Below are 27,616 nucleotides of genomic sequence, written 5' to 3'. Positions count from 1 at the left end.
CTTCCTGACCCTACGTTTAGCAATCAGCCTAACTCTGGGAAGAAGAGCAAGACCCTCAAGCCCAGTGGAGACCACCTTTCAGCCCCACAGGCCAGGTGAGTGGTGTGGGGTCAGTTTGCAGGCCAGTGCCCCCCTGCAGCATGTTCAGTTGGAGCAGAGCATCTCTAGGCTGGCAGGCTGACCCCTGGCACCCCTGCCAGCCAGAGCCACCCCACCCTGGTTCAATGTGCTGAGGTCCCAGATGCATGTGTAAATGCTGGACCCAGAAGCAATAAATTCTGGTGCAAACTGCTCCAGAGTTTATCCAGAATACTAATTTCACCCTATAAGTAATTTATTTCTATAACCCGAAATTGGAGGTTGCAAATACACAGTTCCATGCTTCACACACACATCATTCAAAGCAGATTTGCTTCAGATTCACACGCCAGATGAGGAAGGATGGTCCATGGGTAGAGGGAAGTGAAGGCAGGGTCTATGTATTTAGCTTATCCCCTACTTACACATCTGAAATCTGTAGTACAGCTAAATTATGGAGAGAAAAAAACCCTCTCTTGGATTCCTCTGCCATGGGACTGCGCTGCAATCATTCTTCAGCTTTCCAATGGGAAAGAATTGGAAGCATGGGTTGCAGACATAAAACAATTGACTTCATTTCAGACCGTTTATTCTGTGAACTTTAATGCATTTTAATTGCTGCTTAACAGATTCTCAAGGTTATTGCTTTGCAATCATTTACAATAAGCTTCTGCCAGTACAGTTTTACATATATAGGAAAAAAGAACTAGGGGTGGGGGAAAAGCACTGTAAGAAAAATCCAGCATAAGTGAAAATAAATACTCAATGTAGAAATGTAATTATCTTAATAGTTATGCACAGATATCCTTGTTGCCTTACCTCCATTTTGCAGCTGCCATTAGTTAAATCCATGATTTCTCTTCCACCTTTCAGTGATTTCTTTTTGCATTGCAGATCCCACCCTTCACTAGAAGCTAATGGTACTTTCTGAGGCTCACCTGAGTAACTTAGCATCTGGGCTTCTTTTTTTTATTTTTTATTTATTGTAATAACAGTTAAAATCGACTTGCCAATTAAATTCCTATAGCCAAGTACACCAAATCCAAAATCCTGAAGCTTTGTATACATATGATGTAGTATCCATTTCTTATCAGCTTTAACTCAGCAGGCATCTAAGCAGATGCCTCCATAACCCCTGCTCAGAGTCTCTCTCCTGCCAGTTGACTATAGTTGCAGACATTATATCTACTGCTACTATGGTAGCAAGCATCAGTGCCGCTTGGCCTGACCAGTCACTATATCATTCATCACCATGGTGTCTAACCTACAGTTGCAAAATGACCCCAGTTGTAAATAGGTGTAAGGGGAATCCATAGACCCAGAGGAAGAGGCAGGTCTTTGCTCCCTCTAATTGTACATATCAATGGAAACAGATGTTAAGGTACAGTTTTTATCTGCGTGCCAACAATATTGTCATCCAGCAACTGAAGGAGCAGATGGTAGGATGCAGCTGCAGAAATAACAATGAAACCTAATTAATAGCCAGCAGTTGGGAAACAAAAGCAACATTCACTTCATTGGGAGAAATATTATTCGCCAAGATCTACTCATTTTATTCTGAAAAAAAAAAAAGTCCTATGTAGTTGCAGATGACATTGGCTGAACCAAAGAAGTGCTCTGTTATAGACTGGGAAGGGAGAAAGAAGTAGGTCAACATAAAGATGAGATCAGATGCTTTGGGCTTTCATAGTCACATTTGAAAACATCTGTAACACTGTGTTATTCACTGTGCAGTGCAGTATATTACACAGGCTTTCTGTATGGGAGGCTCCAAAGGCTATTTATACCCAAAAGCTTGCAAAGAAGAATTTTTCCAACTATTTGAGTTGGTCTAATAAGAGACATCAGATTTACCCAAAGAAACTTGTCTGCCAAGGAAACCTTCAGCATTTATAGCATACCCCATAAGAGTGACCAGGGGTCACTTAGATAAATCTTAAGACAGCAATTAAATTGAATAACAGAGTAGATAAAGATGAAGAATGAAAATATTTGGCAATGAAAGCAAGGGGAGATGCACTGGTTTTATGAGATAACAATAACATGATTAACTCCAATCTGGCACGTGTTCTCATGTGTTGGCCAACTAAAGAATTCAGCGCATCCTCAAGGCAGTGGGAGCTCTGAGTCTCTGCACCCAAGTCATTTATTCAGTGGCCTAAGTATGTAACCAGGTGCAAAGTTTAAGGCATCACATTAGATGTTGCTGGCAGTATAGAGGGTAATGAGACATTAATTACTTTTTCTGTACATTGACCATGGGTACCATTAGCAAAGCACCTGAAGGCCTCTTAACCTTACTGGATTTATCCTTCTGAGACCACTGGAAGAAAGGGAAAAGCTATGAACCCTGCTTCAGAGAAAGGACACTGAGGAACAAGAAGTCAATCACTTGTTCAGGTCCTGCAAGAAATATGTGGCACACAAGGGATTTGAACCTACATCTTCCAAGTCTGAGGTGGAGAGTTTTTCTGCCATCTTTCCAATCACCTCTAGCTTTATAGACTGGGCAAATATAAGCCCTACCTCCCTCCATGCCATCAGCTTCCCGTCCGTTTCCTTTGATGTCACCTGCATCTCTGGATCTCTGCCTTTGTGGATCCATTCTCAGCTGACACTTTCAAGATTACATGCTAATCAGGGATGATCCGGTCTTGAGCTAGGGGCTGGACTGGATGACTTTGTGAGGCCCTGTGCATTGTCCCTTTCCTATGATCCTCAATATTCAACACAAGCTATTAAGTTCAAAATACTGCAGCCTAACAACTCTTCTAGAACTGGGTCCTATGGGCTTAGTAGGACCAAGGATGTTAAAGTTTTTACAGGAGTTTTTACACATTTTTTACATGGGAACCAGCAGAAAAATATGACTCGTAGACACAGCCCTATAAAGAAGCAGAGCAAAGCTCCCCATGATGCTTATAAGAAGGCATTCACTACCATACATGGTAAGTCCCCATTCATGCAGAAGATGCAAGCTACTCCTTTCCAGGTCCAACTACCAGCATCGTATTTCAATAGTACCAGGCTTGCCTTCTTCCAATTTTCCCTTCTCCGCAGTAGGACTACTGTAAAAGAAGTATTACATTCTCTTAAGGGAGCTGATTGAGAGATGGACAGAGTGAATCTATTCAACATAGTGCCTAGATAAGCAAAAAGCTTTGTTAGATTGAATTTCACCTCTGGGGACTGTAATGACAATAGCCCATAGGGTATAGAAATATGAACATTTTAACCTAGGTGATAAGGGGCAGCACTTTGCTGTTTGTTTGTAAATCTTTTACACATTTAGTAGTGCTATATGAGATAAAGAGGTAGAGTAGTATAGCCTGTAAGTCATTCAGAAAGCTGTACAAACAGGTCACTTATTTAATTGTGTTCTTCCACGATGGGACATAGTTGTCTTCATGGTAACAGAGATGGAACCAATTAAAGCAAAAAGCCACAGAGCATTAGAGCAAGCCACATGCTAATATTTGTAAGGAAGTGAGTACAAACCACTTCTCTCCTTAAGATTCAACCTGGCTCCAATGAGCTTGCAATAAATATCTCCCCATTAGAGATGCATCTGACAAGCATTTAATATAGTACAAAGCCAGATTATAGATCACAGTCCTCCCATATTTAAAAAATGTATGAGGTTATCAGGTATGGCTGATAGTAAGAATTAAAAACACAACCTGCAGATACCAGTAAGTCAAATTGCTCACAAAGTCCACTCTTAAGAGCAGTCAGAAGACCCTACATCTGGGCAGTTCATTGCTCAGATAATACATTTTGTCCTGAAATGCTGAATCAGAGATATATTTTTAGGCCCCAGGTCTGCAAACAAGGCACAGAGGAGTTTTAGAACTCTTTTTTTCTGGTGTGTCAGACTCCGAGGGAATAAATAAAGGACTCTCAGCCATGCAGAGCAGTGTTTGGGGAACAAGTTTACTCAGATAAATCTTTTACCTAAAAGGCCAGACACTATAATAGCTTCAAGGCATTTTGCAGTGCTCAACATAATGTTTCGGTACTTTAGAATCAGCACACGCAACCGCCAATGGACTAAGAATATCAAGTGCAAGCACAGCAGGTTTTACACAAATACAAATATAAAATGTTCAACACAGATAAACACACAAACTCAAGCTGGCTGAAAAAAATGTGTCGACACACACTTCCATCAGAAAAAGCCATTTCAATAGACAGCAGTACCCAGAACACCAACGTTATTAACTTATCATAACTCCCCCTTATCCCACTCTGAAATAGCTGTGCGCTCCAAAGGCCTAAAATTCTGCTTAGAGAAATATCCCAACAAGACACTATGTAGAAAAATGGAGGAATTTTTCTGCAGACCATTGCCACCAGGACAGAAGCATCCTGACAACCCCCTCGCTACAACTGAGAAAGCCAGCAATAATAAAACATTTGACTGGACATCTCCCAGTGGATGTAAACACACACTGGAGGACTGCATTGACCACTTCAGAAAGGAAGCTATCAGTGAAATTATCAACAACAGCCTTGGGAAAGTCATACAGTCTCTAAGAGCCAACCAGGAAAGGTAATCAAACCAGTGGACAAAGATGGAGCTATAGTCATCCTCAACCATCAAGACTACGTAAGTGAGGCCAACCCAACTCTCCAACACCAAATACTATAAAGAACTTGGGGAGGACTAACAACCAGTCTTCACTCTAGAACTGTAAAGTATTATCAATACCTTTTTACAACTACTTCTACTAATCCTCAACCGTCCTACTTGAAGCACATTTTATGTGCTCCCAAAGATTCACAAACAAGGTACCCTGGTAGATCCATCATCCAACTGTGGTCCCCTCACTGATGAGCTAGCAGGAAACTATCCTGAAGTGACATATCACTCAACGAGCAAGTTTTCTATAAGACGCATCATCCAAGGCTATACTTCCAACCATGGATGTCACCAGCCCATATGCTAACATCCCACACCATGAATGCACAGCTGCCTGCCTACCTACAAGAGTACGGTGTACACACAGATTTACAACAACACATTGCACAAATCATCCACTTTGTCCTATAACAACTTCATTTTCAACAATCAACACTTCCTCCAAACCATATGCACAGTTATAGGCACAAAGATAGTGCCCTCAGTATGCCAATCTCATTACGGGCTACTGGAGAAGGAATTTCTACAGAGCTGTGCCATCAAACCTTAACTTTACCTGTGTTACATAAATGATATTTTCATCAACTGGACTGAAACCTGGATTTACTTATTGACTTCCATCACAGGTTTAACAACTATCAACTCTCCATCAAACTCTCTAATCTACTCGTACTCCTATACCAACAGCAACTTTCTATAGACCATGATCCACATTTGGGATGGCACCCTACAACCACAAAAAAAAGCAGCAGACCACAAGGCCAGCAATCATTCCAAGCATGCTAACAGCACTGTAATCTACAGTCAGGCCTGGTGGTACAGTCAGGTGGTATATCAGTCAGATACCACCACGTCTGCTCTGAGGAGACCACTCATCATGCCCAGACAGCCAGCCTAGAGATGCCTTATTACAAGGACACTCCAGTTGAGAAATAGACTGTAACTTTGAAAGAGTCACCCAAATACCACTGAGTAACCTGATACAATATAAGAAGAAACTCCCTGTGACCAAAATCTCATGGTAGTCACTTACCACCCTGCACTGGAACAAAAAAATGTCTTGACGCCCACCTTGCTGGGGTCATCTGAACCCAGCAGTCTTTCCTGCGCAAGTGCACGGGGACTAGACCTGATGATCTGGTAAGGTCCCTTCCAGCCCCTAACAACTAGGACACTACAAGAATCATCATACAACTACAGCTCATACTTAATGAAGAACAGTCGTTGACAGAAATATTCCCAGCCCCTCCACTCCTGGCTTTCAAACAACCATCTAACTTTGCCCAACTCATCATCAGAAGCAAACTCCATGCTGCTCAACAGACATCAAGTGGGACATAGCCTTGCTTTGGCAAGCAATGCTTAACCTGTCAACACATCTCCAGTGCGACTACAGTCAACACCCCCAACAACGAATGTATCACAAGCCATGGATCCCACACATGTTCTCAAAATGTGATACATCTGATCCAGTGCACCAAATACCCTCATGGTAACTACATGGGGGAAATTAGACCCCACAGTAACCTGTGCCAGAATTAACTCTCACAGAAAAAATATAAAGGACAGAGACAACACACATACATCAATAAAAGCACTTTTTTTCTCTACAGAACAACCACTCTGAACTTACAATCCTCATGCTCAAGGGAAATCTACCAAATATCTGTACAAGATGAGTTTGGAACAAAAAATCATAAGCTTTCTGGATACGAGGAAGCAACATCTAAACACTGACATTGATTTTATGGTACACTGTAAGCTACAGGATTCCTAAACTCTTTCTACATGCAACAGATAATAATGACCCTCCACCCTTTCGATAGGTCTTGGTCTCCCAGTAATCAAGCTTCCTTTCTTCTGTTAACTGTTTGTCTACTGTCCCTGGGAATTTTTCTCTTTCCTGTCCCCACCTGTCCCCCATCTCCTAGCCAGACTGACAGATCTGTTTTCTGTTCTTGACTGTCCTCAGTCCCTCCTCTTGTTTCCCTCCTCAGAACTGATGAAGACTGCCTTGCATTTTAAAGTTATCTAACTTTACTCCTACTTTATCCCAACCATTGAGTTGATCCAATAAAAGGTATCACCCCCCCAAAATCCCTGCCTCTCACATAGCTCTTCGACCATCAGGGCTACAATACCACTCTAACCAAGGGTTGGGCAATTATTTTGGGGGTCGCTTAACAAGTTTTGGCAAGCTGTCGAGGGCCACATGGGTAGCCCCACCCCTTGACAAGTGCCCTGCCCACTGATTACCATCCTGGGACCAGAAATCCCACCCCATAACCCCTGCCTTTTGTCACCAGAAGTCCCTCCCCTTGCCCCCAGAAATACTCCTTTCAGCAAGGGGTTTTGCCATCTCAGAACCAGAAAAATACCAAATTTAATTCTAAAAAGTGAACATCTACAACACTCGCTATTTTGATTTAAAAAAAAAATATGTTTGTCCTGATTTACATGCATTTGTGTAGTGTACACAGAGCTGATTGCACAACAGCTTAAAATGAAGTCTTACTCTTGTATACTGTGAAGGGGTGGGGGCATGGGGGGTAGGTATAGATTTGTGGGGGGCTGTGGGTGTATGGGTATGTGAGGGAGGGTGAATAGGTGTGGGGTGTGGTGAGGGAGCATGTGGCTGGATATGTAGGATGTGGGTGGGTATGGGGTTTGTGGGGGTTGTGTAGGGGGAGGGTGGCTGGAGTATGTGGGGGTGTGGGTATTCAGGTCTATGTGTATGGCAGTGCAAGGGTGGTGTGGGTGTATGTGTATGGTGGGGTGTGCTTGTGGGACTCTCCCTATGAACACACACACAAATACACACACTCTCCCTCTCCCTTCTTCCTTCATTCTTCATTGCACGCACACACACACACACACACACACACACACTGTGTGCCTCCCTCACTACACACACACACACACACACACACACGCACACACAGTGTGTGTGTGCATCTCTCATTACACACATGCACAGAACCACCCCGCTTCCGCTCCTGGCCCTGGGGTACTGGCACAGCCCAGCAGTCCAGCAAAGCAGCTGGGGGCCACATGGTGCTGGAGCAGCTGGCCACATGCAGGGAAAGCTGTGGCAGGCACAGACTTCTGATTGGGTAGCGGGGGGGAGGGGCTGGGGGAGGCATGGCCAGGCTGGCCTTACTGGTGAGTCCTCCTGGCTTCCTCTGGGTCCTATGGCCCCTGGCATCTTTATTAATCTTCTAAACTGTTTAGGTGCCCTGCGGGCCATATTTTGCCTGCCCCTGCTCTAACCCTACCATTTCAATAGAAGTAATTTTTATAACATTTTATTAAGAACATTTTATTTAGAGGGGAAAACCCTGAATAACTTTTAGAAATGTTTGAGATACCCCAAAGGAAATATGACTTTGGGTTCTGGAATGGCTTCATTTGGAGATATACTCTATTTTGTATATATACAAAAGTGGTCAACAATGAAATGAAATGTTTTAAATGAAGTGAAAATAAATATTTTCATGGACCCCAAGTGAAAGCTTTTTGGAATACCATTTTTCAAAGAATTCCAAAGCTTTAAACTTTTATTCCCAAAAAGGGATTTAAAAAAAAAATCAATTATTTTGCAGGATGGGAAAATTATTTTTCAGTCTAGAAGTGACATAAAATTCACAGGCCTCCATCCCCAGACACATGATCTATACAAGCTCGCACTTGATTTATAAAGCTTATTCTAGAGGAAGTGATAGACAAGATGTGTGTCAGTCCCATGTGCTGTCCCTCAAATCTGCGTTACTGATGGATGGTTATCTCAAGTGAAGCAACACCAGGGTCATGTTAGAGCTTATTCATGTCTTTATCTTTCTCTCACCATTGTTCTGAATAGGACATTTGCTGAAAGCAACATACTGCTCACTAAACTAAAATTTGGACTCGCTAAACTAAAATTTGCCATAAGCATGTTAAACATTGCCATCCAATTGACTATTTTTGAGTCTTTCAAGAGTTCTCATTTACTGTCAGGCTCTCTGACTCTTGCATTTCCTTTCCCTTGGGCAGAGCTAGGGAAACAATACAAGGGGAACTGTTTACTGTGGACAGACACCAGCCACAACCGCATTCAAATGTCAGCAACAAGAAATGAAGACATGGGGATAAATTTGTTCTTCCATCAGCATAAGTATGATGGAGTTACATCACCCAACTGCTACATCTCTGAGAAGAGAATTTATTCCATTGAACAGGGCACAAACATTTACACCTGAGTAAGAAAAAATATATATATTCTGCAAACTCCATTTTAAAGTAACAATAATTGACTCTAGCAGCAAATGTTTCTATGAATGAGGTTATTCCCAATGAGTACCCTCAGCTTCCAGGTATATTTACAATATATGCAGCTGGCTTGGAAAGAGACACAAAGTACATGGCTTTGAATTCGCTGATTAAAACTCGATGGCCAGACGGATGGAAAACATATGTTTCCATTGGCATCCTCTTCTGAAATACTGGATATTAAGCTATGGTATGGGCACAGCTACCATAGTGTAAAAGGGATGGGGATTTACTATGATTCAGCTTGGCAACTGCCTGTGGGTATGCTTTTACCCCAGATTAGAGGAATGCTCTGGTAGCTCAGCCTTCTTCCATTGGCCATCTGTTGAAAGGGTTAAAGCATCAGTCCTCAACAGAAAAAAAAAAAAGTTAAATTCTTTAAACAGAAGTGGGAGATGAATTATCTTGAAATGCCAGAAGTCCTACAAGAAGCAAGGGTTTTTTGGGGAAATATCTTTTATTCGACTAACTGGGCATGTCTACATGAGGCACTTACTGTGCATTACCCTAATACCACAGCACAGCTCAAACTGTGCTAGTAGCCTACTGGTCAGTGTTATTAGGCTAATTAATGCTCAGTAACCATCAGTAAATAACTGTGCACTGGCGCTACTTCACAGTGACTCTAGGTACAGTGCATCTAGTTAGTACTTTATTAAGCAAGTACTAAACTAAATGTGCAGCATCTAAGGTGCATTAATGAACATGTAGATGCACCCGTTGTGTAGCTGCAAAAAAAGTTAGACAAGCTTTTGAATGCAAGACATTTTTCATTTGTCTTTCTGATTGAAGGGCATGAAGTGTACCCGACCTCCTCAGGGATGGAAGGATAAGAAAGACAGAAACAAAGAAAATAAAGAATGAGAAAAAAAAAATAAAAACATCACACCTGCATGCTGGAAAATGAAGGAATAACATAAATTCTGTTGTGTCTTTGGGCTCGGCTAGTTATAAGTTCCATATAATGCCTGACAAATCACATGCAGGCAACACATCTATGAGAAAAGACAGCTAGCCAGAGACTCGTGGACATACATTTTAATTATTTGCCAGAGTCTCAGCTTGTTTCTCTTTAAGCAAATCTTATCTGTAACAACCTGTGAAAACAAAAAGAAAAAGAAAAAGGGAAAAAAGAAAAGAAAATGAAAAGAACACTTCATAATCCTGACCACGATGGACCAGATGTAGGTGTCTGCCAGCGTCTGCTGAAAGCCTGAAACTTTATGTTTGAGATGCAAGACTGTGCCTATTCATTGTGATGGCTGATAGCTCATCTTGCGGCCATTATACTTTAAGGGCCTTTTTAGACATTCAGGTATGGGTGTGATAGGATCTTATGCGCAGTCCATACCATCACGCCTCCTGCCCTGCCAAATATGGTTTTGGGATCGAGCATCGGATCCTATCCTGCCTAATTCTTGGCACAAGAGTAGTCTGGAATTGTGATTTCTGTCTGAAAATTTCTATCTAAATTGATAGCAATCAATTTGACTAAGCTTTCTGTTCACTGTAATGAGAACACCACTTAGAGTACAGAAATATGAACAATGTAACATGGAGTAAAAGGGACAGGGCTTTGCTTTGTGCGTGCAGCTCTGCTCATGTGCATGCTCCTACCTCGGACTAAACAGAAGCTAAACAGGGGTAAAAGGGGTGGGGGGGCTTGACTGTACAGGAGCTACTCTGGGCTACCTGCCCATATGCATACTCTTACCCTGTGCTAAGTAGAAGCTAAAGCACAGTAAATCATCCCTCCTTCATGATATCGAATCATAAAATCATAAAAAATGAGGGCTAGAAGCGACCTCAGGAGGTCACATCTAGTCCAACCCCCTGCTCAAAGCAGAACTAGCCCCAACTACATCATCCCAGCCGAGGCTTTGTCTACCCAGGTGCTTAAAAACTTCCAAGAATGAAAAGCCCACCACCTCTCTGGGTAGCCTGTTCAGCGCTTCACCACCTTCCTAGAAAAAGTTTTTCCTAATATCCAACTTAAACCTTCCTTGCTGCAGCATGAGCACATTGCTTCTTGTTCTGGTGTGTGCCACCACTGAGAACAGGCTAAGGTACCATGGCTTAGCTTCTATTCATCCCCCGTAAGCGTGTTACACCAACCTTTAGGGCAGAACAGCTAATGCACAGTAGCACAACGTTACAATACATAGTAACAGCCTTCCTTCTTTTGCCCATGTGCTTTTACCTTCTGCTAAATTCTTTCCTGTGGCCATATCCTTTCTAGGACTTAAGCATGGTAGCAATTTCTTTCTTCAATGGCCTTTGAAAGGCATTTTAATAATTCATCCCTTCCAACACGCCTATGTGGTAGGCAAGTGCTATTAGCCTTACTTTGCAGACGGAGAAACTGAGGCAAGAATGGTTGTCTAGTGAAATCAGTAGAGGGAGCCAATGGCAGAGGCAGGCTTGGAATACAAAGAGCCTGGCAACACCCAGCAATGCAGTAAAGGAAAGCTAAGTAGGGCAAAGCATGTCAATCTCTTTCCTTGCACACATCCTCCTTTCCTACCCGTCTGCTTTCTCCTTCCCTTGCCTTCTCTTTCTCCTGCAGCTTGCGAGCTGTCTTCCCTGGAGCTGACTCTGCAGTAAATACACCCAGGCTGCTGACTCAGCAATAAAAAGGAAGAGAAGGACAGAAACCCACTTATTACAGATCTGAATAATTTCCCTCTAGGTGCAGGATATTAATAGCTGAGCAACGTGATGGGGGAAGGGCCCATTCTTGAGTCGGGAATTTTTATTCTCCATGCTCTTTTCCAGCAGCTCTTATTTGCTTCCTCATGTTTATTTAATTGTTCATTCAAATTCAGACATTCAAAACCAGGGGGTGAGGAGGGGAACTCTCATTAGAGACCCTAAATCAGTGTCATCCCCATATTATTTGCTTGTCACAGACATTATTACTAATACCACAGGGCAAAAAAAGGAAAGTTTTAATATAGCGGAACCATTTCGTGCTGTGTAATCTGCTGTTGCAGATTTTTAAATACGCAGATATTCATCAAATGCAAATTTAAAAAAAATGTTTCAATATTCAAGTAACCATGGGGGCCTGGCTGCTAACCAGAGGATGTTCGCTGTGCTCATTTCTGGATGATTTGTCTATATGAATGTGCTGAAAAAAATGCCTTCTCTTAAAGTCTGACGAGCAAGACACTATCTGTGTTTCTGTGGCTTCCGTCATCGCAGTATCTAAACAAGGACCCTGTTGAGATTAGGGCACCGTGGTGCTAGGTGCTGTACAAACACACACTGTGGTTTATTTAAGTCATGTTGGGCATAGGAAACCGAAGATGAGAAATTGGAGTGAATTGTCCAAGGTCCTGCCAAGGAGTCTGTGGCAGAGCTCAGAGTTGAAGACGGATCCTGGGTCCCTATCCAGCTTTTTCATCCATGGTATTTTCTCTCATTTCTTGTTCCGTTAATAAAGTTTTGAGATTCTTTCATCAAAGCTCAAAGTCAGTGAAACTAATGAAGTGTTTGCTCATGAAATCTCAGCAAAGTATCCCCCTGTGGTTTTTAGCAGGGCATTGTCTCAATTTGCTTTTAAAGTTGCCTTTCCCCAGCAATCTGCTTGTTTTCTCTGTGTTTATTGTTGGCACTGGATTTATGACCCAGATACCTTGTCCTGGGTGGTCCCAAAGCCCGCGGACCAACCATGACCTTCCCATTTGATAATAGGCAAATTTTAGTGATACACAGTGACAGCAGGAAGGAATAATGCAAACAATTCTATATCTACCAGCCCTAGAGCTGCCATCAGAGGGAAGGTACGTCTGGCCAGTACACGAGCTTCACCCCGAGGTTCTCTCCTGAATGTCAGATATCAGCAGTCTGGAGGTCAGAGGCCTCCCCCCCAAGGTGTGGATGAGATGGGCTGGTGGTGTTCCCTGTGTCCGTGGTGGCCTCAGGTTCCCCCCTCAGGAACCCTTTGCTGCTTTGAAATCCTTCCTTTTGTGTCCTTTTCCCTCTGTGATGACTCTTCATCTCTGGCTGTCGTTGATTGGTCTTTCTGTAGGTGTCATACAGCCCACGTGTTGTCCTGTCAGCATATTTCTTTGTTTTACAAACCCATCACATGCACACATCTTTATTTGGGCTTTACTGGTCTTCTCCAAATCTGGTCTGTTCCCCAAAATCGGAAATCCCAAGGGCTCTGCAGTTGGGCACTGTGACCTAATGCCACTTTATCTCATGGTATGGAATATGTCTTTAAATTTCCCAGCCTGTGTGTTTGCTTCCCTGTCAGACACAGTAAGCCTTGAGGAAACTTTCAGAAACTTTCAGAAACAGGCTTTTAGAAATCAATTAACCCTTGCTGTTGCCCTGTACCACTGCTTTAATGCATATTTACTTGACCTACTAGCCAATTCCCCAAAACAAACCTCTAAATACCATTTTCTAATCATCACTCATGAGCTGAGGTTCAGATGGACCTCTCCTAGAGTTCTACATGAAAATACCGTATACTCTTAAACTCCAGTTTCCATCGCATCCTTCCTCCTGGGACATTCCAACTTGCATTATGCGCCCATGGTTGTTCCTTAACAATGAAATAGGACTTTGGGGCCAGCTGATTATGCACTGATTATTCCTGTTGCTTTCTACAAGCATTAAACAAGGATGCTATTAATAAGAACGACTGACAATATTATTTGCCATAATTACTAGAATAGAGACAAGGTTCTCTCCCCATTTAACGTAGGGATATGGTGCCACAGCACCCACTTGCACCCCTGTACAATTTGCCCCTCACTGCCTCTGCATTTCTTGCCATCTGTCAGCCCCGCCACTGCCTCTGCTTCCTCCTACCTCCTCTCCCCCAACATTGTTTACCTTCCATAGCTCCAGCTGCAGCCCTGCTGTCAACCAGAGCACATGGTCACTCTGCCCCCCACCCAGCCACGCAGCTACAGTTGTGGTGGTGGCAGCTCCTAAGTGCCTGAGCAGAGTGAACATACACTCTCTGCCCCTGGCCACAGAGGGTCTGGAGCTAGAGCAGCAGTGGGTAAGCAACAGCATGGGGGTGGAGGCAGGCAGGGTGAAAGGAGGAGTGGGTGGAGGGAAGTGGCAGGGAGGTAACAGTAATGGCATGGGGGCAAGTACTGGGAGGATGAATGGTATGGGAGGGAGGACAGACAGAAGGTGGCAAGGAGTCAGAATACTTTACTCCCCACCTGCCATCCTCTCCCACCATGTGCAGTGGGGAGGTTGAATTTAAGACAACCCTCCAATAATTAAATGATATGGAAAGTTATAACCAATTTACAAACTTTCCATGTCTAGAATCCAATCTTTGGAACATCTTAAAATTGAAGCCCTCTTAGATTTGGGTAAATACGGTAGCTTGCTGAGGTTTTCTGATCTGCAGTCCATTGCTAAATGGCATTTCTCTAATCCTATTTAGTAAGATGATCCTCGGGATTCCTAAGGCTGTAGAAAAACATCTCTTCAAAACATTTTAAAGCAGGGGGGCTGCTTCTCAGGAATGCACACTAGCTGTTCCCATTTAACTGTTATATATGCCTTCTCTTATAGACATATACAAGAGCTAAATCATGGTAACTTTAATCTCGAATGAAACAGGTTTAGTTACAATGATTTTACTCCAATTATACCAGTAGAGGAGCAGACAGACATTACACTTATATTGGAACATCTTATACCAGTATAAGCAGGTCGCTCACCAAGCTTCCTTCTTGAGGCCGGTCAGCTCTGAGCTCAGGTTTCATAGATTCATAGATTCATAGATGTTAGGGTCGGAAGGGACCTCAATAGATCATCGAGTCCGACCCCCTGCATAAGCAGGAAAGAGTGCTGGGTCTAGATGACCCCAGCTAGATACTCGTCTAACCTCCTCTTGAAGACCCCCAGGGTAGGGGAGAGCACCACCTCCCTTGGGAGCCCGTTCCAGACCTTGGCCACTTGAACTGTGAAGAAGTTCTTCCTAATGTCCAGTCTAAATCTGCTCTCTGCTAGCTTGTGGCCATTGTTTCTTGTAACCCCCGGGGGAGCCTTGGTGAATAAATACTCACCAATTCCCTTCTGTGCCCCCGTGATGAACTTATAGGCAGCCACAAGGTCGCCTCTCAACCTTCTCTTGCGGAGGCTGAAAAGGTCCAGTTTCTCTAGTCTCTCCTCGTAGGGCTTGGTCTGCAGGCCCTTGACCATATGAGTTGCCCTTCTCTGGACCCTCTCCAGGTTATCCGCATTCTTCTTGAAGTGCGGCGCCCAGAATTGCACACAGTACTCCAACTGCGGTCTGACCAGCGCCCGATAGAGGGGAAGTATCACCTCCCTGGACCTATTCGTCATGCATCTGCTGATGCACGATAAAGTGCCATTGGCTTTTCTGATGGCTTCGTCACACTGCCGGCTCATGTTCATCTTGGAGTCCACTAGGACTCCAAGATCCCTTTCCACCTCTGTGCCACCCAGCAGGTCATTCCCTAGGCTGTAGGTGTGCTGGACATTCTTCCTCCCTAGGTGCAGCACTTTGCATTTCTCCTTGTTGAACTGCATTCTGTTGTTTTCTGCCCACTTGTCCAACCTGTCCAGGTCTGCCTGCAGCTGTTCCCTGCCCTCCGGCGTGTCCACTTCTCCCCATAGCTTTGTGTCATCTGCAAACTTGGACAGAGTACATTCGACTCCCTCGTCCAAGTCGCTGATGAAGACATTAAAGAGTATCGGTCCAAGGACCGAGCCCTGCGGGACCCCACTGCCCACACCCTTCCAGGTCAAGACCGACCCATCCACCACGACTCTCTGGGTGCGACCCTCTAGCCAATTCGCCACCCACCGGACTGTGCAGTCATCCACATCACAGCCTCTTAGCTTGTTCACCAGTATGGGATGGGATACCGTATCAAAGGCCTTCCTGAAGTCTAAGTATACGACATCCACCCCTCCTCCTGTGTCCAGGCGTTTCGTAACCTGGCCATAGAAAGAGACTAGATTGGTCAGGCACGATCTGCCCGCCACAAACCCGTGCTGGTTTCCCCTCAGCATAATTTGCCCTGCCGGGCTCTCACAAATGTGAGCCTTGATAATTTTTTCAAAGACTTTACCAAGGATGGAGGTGAGACTGACTGGCCTATAGTTGCCCGGGTCCTCCTTCCTCCCCTTTTTGAAAATGGGGACCACGTTAGCCCTTTTCCAGTCCTCCGGGACTTGGCCCGTGCGCCACGAGCGTTCGAATATTCCTGCCAGTGGCTCTGCAATGAGCCAGTGGCTCTGCAATGAATGTTGCTCTGCAATGTTTCCAGTCACTTTACACCACCTGGGGCAATCTTGACCCCAGAGCAAACAACAAAGTAAGCAAATGTGCAAACCACGAACAAGCCAAAACCTGTGGTCTTTTTTCAGACCTAGAGAGAGGCAACCCATGCTGTCAGCACATCAGTCTCCTCTCTTCTCTCCCCCAGGATCTGTTTCTGGATCTCTTAACTCTCTCTGTAGCTCCAGCTTCATTTACTGGTCATCAACTACAGTATCCCCCAGGCTTCCAGGCAGGCAGACTCTGAACTGCTGACTACCTGCAGCTGGGTCCCAGCTGTCTGCATGCTGAGCACCTCCTTACAACCATGTATTGTAAACCCTACATAATTGTGATATCAAACCCCTAAGCATGTATGTGTGATAAGGATGGGTACTAAAAATCCAGTTGTTGGTGAGAGGCTGTTGTGGCCGACAGTTTCCCATCCATATCCGGAATATCCGACTTTTCTAAAGTGCCGGAGTGAAGTTGCCATGATGGTTCAGGAAATACAAGAGGCAAGGGTTTTTCTGGTTTACATTTTATTGGACCAATTGTGGTCCCATAAAAGTCTATTAGTTTATCCCAGCTGTGCAGTTGGCCCACAAAAACCTTTTAATAGGTTTATAAAATAGTAAGACAAAATGCACGGTGACAGAGGAACCGAGACAAGGCCAGCTGAAAACTTGTCCAAACTAGGAAAATAAGGTTGTTGGAAACCAGGGGAATAGGACAGGCTTCTTGATTTGGGAGGAGAAGAAACCACACTGATGGGAAGCAGAGGAGCTCCCTGCTGAGCTGAACATCCTCACCGGGGAGGGTCTATCCAAATGGAGCAACCAAAAACATCTCAGGAAACTTCTGTCTCATCTGTAGAAGTGAAAGAAGCCTGAATTTAAATGATCCATGGATCGGTGTGGTGGAAAAGGACAAGGACAAGGACAGCTGTGGGTAGATTAAAGAATAGTAGGTAATTAGACTCTCAGTGGGTAATATGCCCAGAGAAGATTTAGAAGGCCATCATTTAGCAGCAGAAATGATCCAAGAGAACAGATCTGTTCCCTTGCATCATCTCTTAATAAATAGAGACTCGAAAATTGTCACAGACAAGTCTAGACCTCCAAGGTGTTGAGAGTTTGAGGTATGTCTATACTCACATTTACCTTTCTGACTTACAAGCAAGAATCCAATGTCATTATTAATATACAAGAAGCATCATCTGCAGTTATCTTTTTCAGGGACGGTGATGTGCATCTCAGTTCTCTGACTAATCAAATCTCAGCTGGCATATTTATCTCACGTGTGCAAATTCAAACCTTGCAGCTTTAAAAACGCATCCCTGGGACATTTTCAAGTGTTAGTTCAAGAAATACATCTGACTGAATTATTACAGGCAGTTAACGCACCTGCAGTGCAGTCACGTTTAAAATTCAGGTCGAATACAAAGCCAGTGTTGTGACTCACGGATCTCATTGTTTCTCAAGTGTTTTCTGTAACTAGACAAAAGAGCCGTGTTTTAGGATCCTACTTTCCCAATAATTCTATGATGACTTTTTTTTAATGTTACTAGTAAAAACAACTCTTCTCTAATTGCGGATGTACGGTAAAAGAAATCTAGTCAAGCGATGGGGAAAAGTGACAGCAGAGAGAAAGCGAGTAATGGGCGGAGAGAACAGGTGGACAAGCAAAGACAAGGGACATGTAGAAAGGAGGGAGAAAGAAATGAAGCAGGTGAAGGAAGCAAAGAGAGAAAAGCTTTCACCCTGCATCTCCCACTTCCCAGGTGTGTGCCTGATGCTCCAGACAATTGGCTCCACCGTGGTTGCTTGCTCTAGCTTTCATGAAAATCTTTGGGAAGTTTCATTTCCATTCTGCTACACCATATTTTACATTGCAAATTTTTGTGCAGAAGAAAAAAAAAATGTTTTCCCTGCTAAAGTCTATCTATACTCTTGCCTCTGAGCAGGCAATACTAGACATTTCAGTGGAAGGTATGTGGAACTACCCCACTGACAAAGATAGGATCGTCTGGCCTGCTAGAGGTGACATCCTGATCTCTTAAGATATGGGCAAAGAAATGCATTTTTGTGATTGAACAGGCAGGTTTGAGCACATATCAGCCTTTCATCAATATATAAGGTTTGCCTTCCACTTACTGTAGGGTAAGTGCATGTTACCAAGGCTGACATACAAGAAAACCCCACCCGGTTTTCCCCTCATAGTAACTAGTTCATCTGTCCATACCTTCATTGTTAAAAATTGGCTTAATAGTTAATATCCCTCTCAGAATTTTTATTAACATTAATTGGGGTATCCCTGAATATCCCCGTTACCCATCCCAAACCCTAGGCTGATCCATTATTGTGCTATGCTGTCTGACTACATTCTAGATGGCCCCGAACCTATGAGAGAGGCCCAATGCCTTTTAAACCCCCATGGCCTGAATCAGCTGCAGACTCCACACAGGAAAAAAAGGCTTCTGAGACCAGATGAATCCCAAATGAGGCAGGAGCTGCAACAACCAAAATCCAGTAGTGACAGGAGAGGGCTAGAAAAGGTAGTTATCCACTCAGCTGTTATGAGGGTCATGGCTTTGCCAGCAGAGTTCACAGATCTTCACACTTCATGTGACATGGCCTTTGCATCCTCTGCCACATTTTATCCATCCCCAAATGGAGAAGGGATGCAGCCTGACTCCTCTGCCTGCTTGCAATTGCAGGAGCTGAATTTTGGCTCTTCTAGTTTTATGTTCCTTAACATCTGCACACTTCCCTGAGATGCATGAAGTGACATAGCTAAGGACACGGACACAGAAACAACTTAGGGTAAGGGGAAAGGGAGTTGGGTTTAACTACACTCTGACTATTTTGTCCTAATTGCTCATATGCATGTAAAGCGAAAATGCAGTAACTTACCCCTCTAAGCTAACACAGGTTAGCTTCCACTTATGCTGGGGTAAGATGATACACATGAGCAACAGAAGAACAGTAAAACCTCCTCCTCCTCTACCCTACAATAAGTTGTTTTCATGTCCAGATTTGTCTACCCAGAGAGTGAATGTAAAGTGCAGTAGCTATTCCTGCATAACTTTGTGTATGAGCAGCATTATTGCACAGTAGAGTATTTAACACCCCGTTCACTTAAATGAAACCCTTTATTCTGGAATAAAAGTGTTCACTAGGACTGTGCGAAGCTTCGGGTGGTGATTCGATTCGGAGGAGATTCGGCCCGATTTGGTGGCTGAATCTCTGAATCTGAATTGAATCAGGGGACCGATAAAAAGGTCCGAATCTATTCAAAGCTCTCCGAATCAGTAAAGATTCGGAGAGCTTTGATGATTCGGGCAGTCACTGGTGGCTTCAGCAGGAAGCTGCAGCTGACTCTGAGCTGGTAAGTACTAGGGGTGGGAGAGGAGGGGCTGGGGGAGTGTGACTCTTCTGTTCCCCCAGCCCCCCCTACCCTCTCCCACTCCCCCAGCTCCCCCACGGCTGCCCCCCAAACCCCACCCCAGCTTGGCACTTTTAAAAAAAGCTCTGGTGCTCACCAGGTGCTGCCAGGCAGGGGGGCAATCCCTACTGCCCCATGCTGCAGGGATCCCCCCCCCCCCCACACACACACACACAGGTGCCTTGCCTGGGCCAGCTCTGGCCCTTTAAGTAAAAAAAAAAAAAAGAGAAAAGCCCCAGGACTCACTGCTCCTGCTTGGAGCTTCGGGGTGGGGGGGGGGGCTAGTGTAGAGCCCCCCACATGGTGCAGGGCAGCTGGGATTGCCCCCCACCGGCAATCTCCAAATCAGATTCAGCCAAATCGAATCAGGACAGTGATTCGAATCACCGAATCATATCACTGTCCCCTGAATTGGCTGAATCCGAAGCAAATACTAGCTGCTTGACACAGGCCTAGTGTTCACATGGCAACAGCTATTCTGGATAAAACTATTCCTAAATAATCTATGGTACGGATTATGGTTACCAGACCAACTGGTAACCTCCGTCATGTATTGTTTATTCTCTCTCTCTCATCTTCTCCAATGGGGAAAGTTTTTCATGTAGTGAAATGCTTTGTGATGGGAAGGTTTGGGGCAGTGAAGCTCTGTATCAATCAGGGAAGATAGATCAAGGAGCAAGTGCCTTTGCACTTGGAGCAAGAAGGAGAGAGGTTTATAACCATCCAGTTTCTGTGCACATTTGTTCTACAATCTTGAAATCAGCCCCAAATTCCACCTCCTGTACAAACCAGCTTTAGTCTTCTCCAGCTCCATAGGAAGAAACGAGCAGATGTATTCCAGGAGGTTTCTCCCTTCTTCCTCCTCTTCAGCAGAAGGGGACCACAACGTTTTGTCTATACTGGAGATGTACCCCACTCACACAGGAACCTGGGGCCCAAAAACTGGTGTGGGCACCCCAGTGCCAATCCCAAATGTGGAGAAGGAAAGGAAAAAAAAATCACACAGGCAGAGTTTCACTCCAGCTTATGACATATAAGCCGACCTGATGCAAGTCATGGCTTTGCTTGTCTACCCACTGAGGTTTGCAACAGGTGCTCCTACACCCACTCACCACTGATACTCTATACCAAGTTTTGATGCCACCTATTTTTCTCATTCTGTGCGACTCCCTTATAATCATACCAAGGAGGAGGATGGCTTACCCTGAGACCAAAGGAGATTTAGACTCGATTTCCTACACTGCTTCAGACTTCATGTAAGCAAATCACTTAGACTGAGATAATCAAATGTGTTTCGGCACCTAATTCCCATGAATTTCATTTCTTTGAGAATCAGGGCCTTAGCTCTTTGATGCCCTATGAGGTACCAAGTAACTTTCTCTTAATAATGAGGCTCAGTAAGACTTCCTTATCACAAATGGATAAACACATTAGATATTATGAGGTGTTCAGATACAACAGTCCTAGGGGTAGTGCAAACACTGCAGATAGAGATATTTCCAGCTATGTGGTTCAAAAGGGAACTCATGACAATATAGGACTGGAATGGAAAAATGGGGCCATCAAGTCAAATCCTCTGCCATTGCAGGCAACCGTCTGAGACAGTCGTGTCCAAAGAACATCCATGCCCACTCCTCTCACATGCCACAGACACAAAGCAACCCCTGGAACCCCATAACAAACTGAATAACTTTAAAAGGAAAAAAAAATTAAACATATAACCTCAAAAGATCCTGCATGGCATAGGAAGAGATGAGGGGAGACAGTTGTACCAGCAATCTTTGTAAGAGAAGGGAGTGGGAACGAGGATGTTTCCCGAGGATTTTCCATCTGCAGCCCATATGGAGTAACTAATATTGGCTCTAAGACTTTTAGAGTTTTCCATTGACCTAAGAATGGACCCTGCAAAAACACAGTACCAGAATGCAATTTGTCTCCAGACAGCAGTACTGTATCTAGGAGATCCAGGAGGTCTGTGCCATGTTTCATCAGAGTCAAAGCAGAAATGAAACCCAATAACACAGACATTGTAAAACAGTCTGTGACCACAACAAGGAATGTGGTATAAATACAAGTACAATATGCATAAGCTCCAGATTGCAAGAGGAAACTCAAGGGAGGGAAGGGGGAGGAGAACAAATAATTACTGAACACAAGGAAATTACAGTAAGATTCCCCCTTGGGCATAAATTTCTTTAGTAACAAGACAAGGGGAGGAATCAGTGTATTTATTGTCCAGGGCCCTGTGGAAGGCTATGGTAAAAGCTTGCATTGCATATAAAAATAGAAACAATAAAACAAGTACATGAATAAAAGAAGAGTGTTTCACCACTATCAACTCTTATTTTGCCTTCTAGTCTTCATTCCAGAGCTACTTTAATGCCAACCCAGGCAACCTGTTGAGGTGTGAGAGGGTTGAAGCAGTATCTTGCTGACCTTTAACAATTGCCAGGAAGTCTGCTCACCTGTAAGCTCAAGGGAGCTATTAAAGTCACATTCTTCTTTAATCAAAAGCATTCAGCATTAACAAGCAGAAGGCCCTGGCAGAATTTTTCAATGAATGGTGATTCTGTGCCCTTTAATACTTGGATGTCCAATTCGAGACTCTCAGCAAGGGTTGTAATTCCAAAAAGTGCCCAGCATTCACTCTTTGAAAAAAATAGGTCCCTTTAATGGTGTCTCTTGTTTGGCACTGCGCAGGGAAAATCTATAGTAACTTTTGTAAATCATTAGGGAAAGATTCCCGCTTGGAGGCCCTGGATAGTTCCTTCCTAAAACTTCCTAAAGAGTTGGAGTGAACATGGAGACAGGTCTCCATCACTTGAGAGTCTTCACAGTAAGAGCTGATGTCATTATAGAAGCTCTGGTCCACTTAAATGGCACGTTATTGAGCTAGATGGATATGGTGATCACTGTTTCCTGGACCGTGTTCAACTGACAACATGAAAGTCTGAATTCTTCCCTGTGTTCCTTGCTCCAAGTTGCTACTTTACATGGACTTCTGTAGATTTAAAATATCAGAATACTGCTTCTATCCCTAAGGTTTCTGAAAATAAAAAAATCGGTTTAATTCCTCAAGTATTAGACTCCTCTTACAAAACTTACCCCAGACACTGGAACAGGCTTCACCTTTGCCATCTTGAACCACCCCCTGTATCGCTTCTTTTATCAGCAACATATTTAAGCACAGAGAAGCACAAGCATGACATTATAATGCTGCTGACAGAATTCCCATGAACTTCACAGGATCCAGGATTTTACCCATAATGCCTTCTGGAACAGCAGTGTTGTAATGTCATATAAAACCTTTCATCTGCAGAATTCTGGTGTACGTCAAATCCAGGGGTCACTGCTTGTGGAAGAGCCTGGGGAAATGTTGTGTTGATTATTATCAATCTAATAATTCCTTTCTAATAATTTATCTCCTCTCAACACACATTTCACCTCATTCATATACTTAATGGCCACTTCATAGACTTCATAGACATTAGGGCTGGAAGGGACTTTGTAAGATCATCGGGTCCAGCCCCCTGCTCCAGGGGCAGGAAGTCACCTAGGGCCAAAGGATCCCAGCAAGACAAGCATCCAGATGTTTCTTAAAGTGTCCAGAGTAGGTGCTTGCATCACCTCTGGGGGGATTCTGTTCCAGGACTTGGGGGTTCAGACAGTAAAGAAGTTTTTCCTTATGTCGAGCCTAAAGTGGTCTTGCAGGAGTTTGTGACCGTTGGACCTTGTCATCCCTTGGGGTGCTCTGGTGAACAGACGTTCCCCCAGATCCTGATGCACACCCCTGATGTACTCATAGGCTGCCACCAAGTCACCCCCGAGCCTGTGCTTCCCCAGGCTGAATAGTTCACAGCCCTCTTCATAAGGCCTGTTCTCTTACCCTCTGATCATGCACATGGCTCTTCTCCAGACTCTTTCAATTTTCTCCACGTCCTTCCTGAATTGTGGAGCCCAGAATTGGATGCAGTACTCCAGCTGCGGCCTCACCAAAACTGAGTACAGTGGGAGGATGCCATCCTGGGTCTTGCTCAAGATGCATCGGTAGATACAAGCCAGAATTTTGTTCACTTTGCTGGCTGTGGTATCACATTGATAGCTCATGTTCATCTTGTGGTCAGTCATGACCCCCAAGTCTCTTTCAGTCATGGTGTTAATGAGTGTAGCACTGCCAAGCCTATAAGTGTGATGTGGGTTTTTTTTCCCCACCTGAGGTGGAGCATCTTGCATTTTTCCATATTGAATGCCATCAGGTTCTCCTCTGCCCGCCTTGCAAGCCTACTGAGGTTGGCTTGGATCACCAGACTATCCTCAAGCGTGGACACTCTCCCCAAAGTTTGGTATCGTCAGCAAACATAGCCAGTCCGCTTCTGACACCAGTATCCAGATCATTTATGAAGACATTAAAGTGTACAGATCTGAGAATGGAGACTTGAGGGGCACCACTGGTCACCGAGCACCATGTTGATTCAGTTCTGTCAACTACCACCCTCTGGGTCCAACCTCGGAGCCAGTTCCCCAGCCATCCGACTGTGGAGTAGTCAAGACCGAGTTACCCAATTTTTCCATGAGGTCATCATGGGACACCAGGTCAAAAGCTTTTTTAAAGTCCAAATATATATCAAGCTCTTTCCTTTTGTCCAAGTGATACATCACCTGGTCATAGAAGGAAATGAGATTCGTCAGGCAAGACCTACCTGCAGCAAAACCATGCTGGCTGTCACTCAGGATGTTCCTTTCTTTTTGCCAGTCAAGAATGGTTTCTTTGATCATTTTTTCCAAGATCTTTTCAGGGATTGAGGTCAAACTGATTGGCCTGTAGTTTCCTGGGTCTTTTTTCCTCCCTTTCTTGAAGATAGGCACCACATTGGCCCTCTTTCAATCTTCAGGTACTTCTCCCAAGTGGCACAAGTTCTCAGATATCCTCACCAGTGGCTGTGCTATGATGTCTGCCAGTTCCTTTAGCACTCTTGGGTGCAATCTATCTGGACCAGCTGATTTGTGGGGGTACAGCCTCTCAAGATGCTCCCTCACAAGATCTATGCCAACGGTGGGCATATATTGACCCTCACCCTGGTCATCCCACATCATGTTCAGCAGGGTAGTCCCTTTCGGCTGGTGAAAAACCAACACAAAGTAATCAGTAAGCAGATTGGCTTTTTTCTTGGGTGTTAGTCATCAGCTGCCCCAATTGGTTTAGCAGGGGTCCAATGTTGCCGTTGTTTTTCTTCTGACTCCCCATGTATCTGAAGAAAGACTTTTTATTGTCCTTGATTCATGTAGTCAGTTTGAGTTTGGTTGCAGCCTTGGCTTTCCTACTTCGCTCCCTACAGGTTCAGACCACTGCAGAATACTCCTCTTTAGTGGTGTTTCCCATCTTCCCTTAATAACTATAACAATACACTTTCCATATCCATGCAAAGTGATGCGCTAGTCTTCTCTCATTTAACCAGTCCCTATAGTAGCACATATCTGTTGGACTTTATTTAAAAGCTAACTTAATTTGTGTTGGAGCTGAAAACTAGACATTAAGGACTCTGATCCAACATATGACCAATTCCACTGGCAAGGCTTCCTCATTTACTAGCCCTAAATTCAGGATTTCTCTCAAATGACCCCACCTCCAAGGGTCTGCACTTAAATCCAGATACAACCACCTACTTTTAACAGGTAAAAAGGGGAGGTTGCAACCCAGAACACCAGTGTTGTGGCTGAGGCCCTTCTCTACTTCTATATAGAGCTTCTTAGCTTTAGGAACCCTATATTATTGCTGGTATAAGAAAAATAATGTGTACTGTCAACACTTCTGTTTGGTTAGCAGCCAATCTGATATTCGGATTCAAATAAGGAATTCTCCAGCGATAACAGTTGGGGATGCAGTGCTATATATAACACGGTGCCATGCAATTCCTTTTTGCAGGTGTATAGAAACAGAAGAATTAAGGTATCTTCCTACAGCTTCAGAGGCACGAATTTGAACCCTTCTCTGAGCTTGGACTAAAGGTCACCCTTAGCTGACCTAGTTGAAAATAATCATCTAGGTTGGGGAGGAGGGGGAGTTAGGAGCTTCTGGCAGCAGAGTTGCAAGGCCCCTGAACAGACAGTGAAACTGGGTAAGAAACTCTGCTGTCCTAGGAACAGGGGAAGTTGTCTGAGGCAGAGAGGGCTTTTGATGCAAGGAAGTGGCCTTGTTTTGTGTTTAACCCAGACAGAATTGGGAAGGGGCATGCCTGAGAGAGGGCTGAGATGCTTTGTACTAGGGTTGCACCGGTGGTTTAGCCTTGAGCCCTACTGAGGGCACCTCAAGGCAGACTCAGAGAACTGGTAGCCCAGGAGCTACTTGGGGAGGCCCCAAGGGCCCAGGAGCTCAGGAGGGGATCAAGGTCCAAGAGGAACTGTAGCTGGGGACTGCAAGAGCCAGTGAGCCTCGTGATTTTGACTGGCCCAAGACTGGGCTCAGGGCCCACGGGCCACTGCTGGGACCTGCAGCCAAAGAGGCTGGAGCCTAGGAGCAAGATCCGGTACCATGGGCCTGTGCTAGTGAGAGCAAGTGGGGAGGACACCAACAAGGCTGAGACCCCTACAACAGTGTGATGATATAGTAATAGCTGGAGCATGTTAAAGCCCCTGGAAGTCCATGCATCTAGCTTAACAAATCATCATCCTACTCTTAAGATTCAGTCACATAAAAGCATCAAGGAGAGAGAGGACCCGCCCGCCTTTTCCTTTAACTGTTTTTGATGAACTCAAATATGGTAGAATAAAATCACATTTAGGTACTTAAGTCCACTTAGATACCCTGGACACATCCAGACAAGCGCACGTGTGTGCTTCCCCAGGGACAAATAGCAGTGGCATATATTTATTGGGGTCCTTGGGACCTCCTGGGGCTACAGCAGTGGCAGACTAGTCAGGCAGAGATCATGCCCAGGCTCTGGTTTAAGGCACCGCATGCTGCCACCACATGCACTACCCCATTTTTCTACTGCAGTATTTTTTTACACCAGGATCTTCTAGTGTCAAAATTTGCCACTGCACATTAGCAGCCTGGCAAATGTGTGCATGTGGCACGTGCACTCTGCAGCGCCACAGACAGGCCCGCGGTGCCACAAACTGCACGTGCATGCTCATTTGGATGTGCCCCTCGCAGCTAGACAAGAATCTGGCTCTTTGTCCATAAAAATAATATTTCCATCTGATCAAGCAAGCTAACTGACAACCAAGACAACGGCACAGCAAGTTAAAGGGGAAAAAAATCAAGGAGCAAACATTTGCATTTGCAGGCTAAACAAAATCGTTCAGCTATGGAATGAGGCATGCTATGGTTTTCATTCCAGTTATGGAAAACTTATCAAATAAATGCTACATTTTGGCCAGGCTAGTAACTAAGAGGCAATCTGAGAACGTCAAGGAGGAAAGAATGCACATTGCGTGTTAAGATACTATTTTATACAAATACGGAGCTGAGCTCCTTACAATGTAAACAGATTTATCAACACAACACGGAGAAGGAAACATCTCTGTAAAAGTCTGCATAAAAGTACACTGATAGAGTCACTGCTGTTTCAAGTAGCTCCTGTTTAAAATTTTCTGCTAGCTTATTTCAGCTATCTTTTTAAAGTGTTTGGTTTATTTGTGTGTATCAACATGCAATTGTACAATCATTCTCTACTCCAATTACCAGAAACTATTAATAAAACCACTTCTCATTTCCCATGGTTTGCCTCGATGTAATGCTTTCTGAGAAGTGTTGAAAAATCACCTCTCATGCTACCCATTGAAGAGCTGAGCTGACATGATGAATTTTGTTATATATCGCACAACCCTCAAAAGTGTGACTTGTGGCTTTGAGTTGTTTGGTTTGAGAT

General features: G+C 44.2%; 1 protein-coding gene across 4 annotated transcripts in view; it reads right to left on the bottom strand.

Moving 5' to 3' along the window:
* Positions 1-27,616, bottom strand: part of ADCYAP1R1 (ADCYAP receptor type I) — a 220,816-nt gene that overhangs the window by 143,088 nt on the left and 50,112 nt on the right. The gene's annotated exons all lie outside the window — the stretch shown is intronic.

Source organism: Alligator mississippiensis, chromosome 5 (assembly GCF_030867095.1).
Source record: "Alligator mississippiensis isolate rAllMis1 chromosome 5, rAllMis1, whole genome shotgun sequence".
In the NCBI taxonomy this organism is placed as follows: Eukaryota; Metazoa; Chordata; order Crocodylia; family Alligatoridae; genus Alligator; species Alligator mississippiensis.
This window is presented reverse-complemented; position numbering and strand designations above follow the sequence as displayed.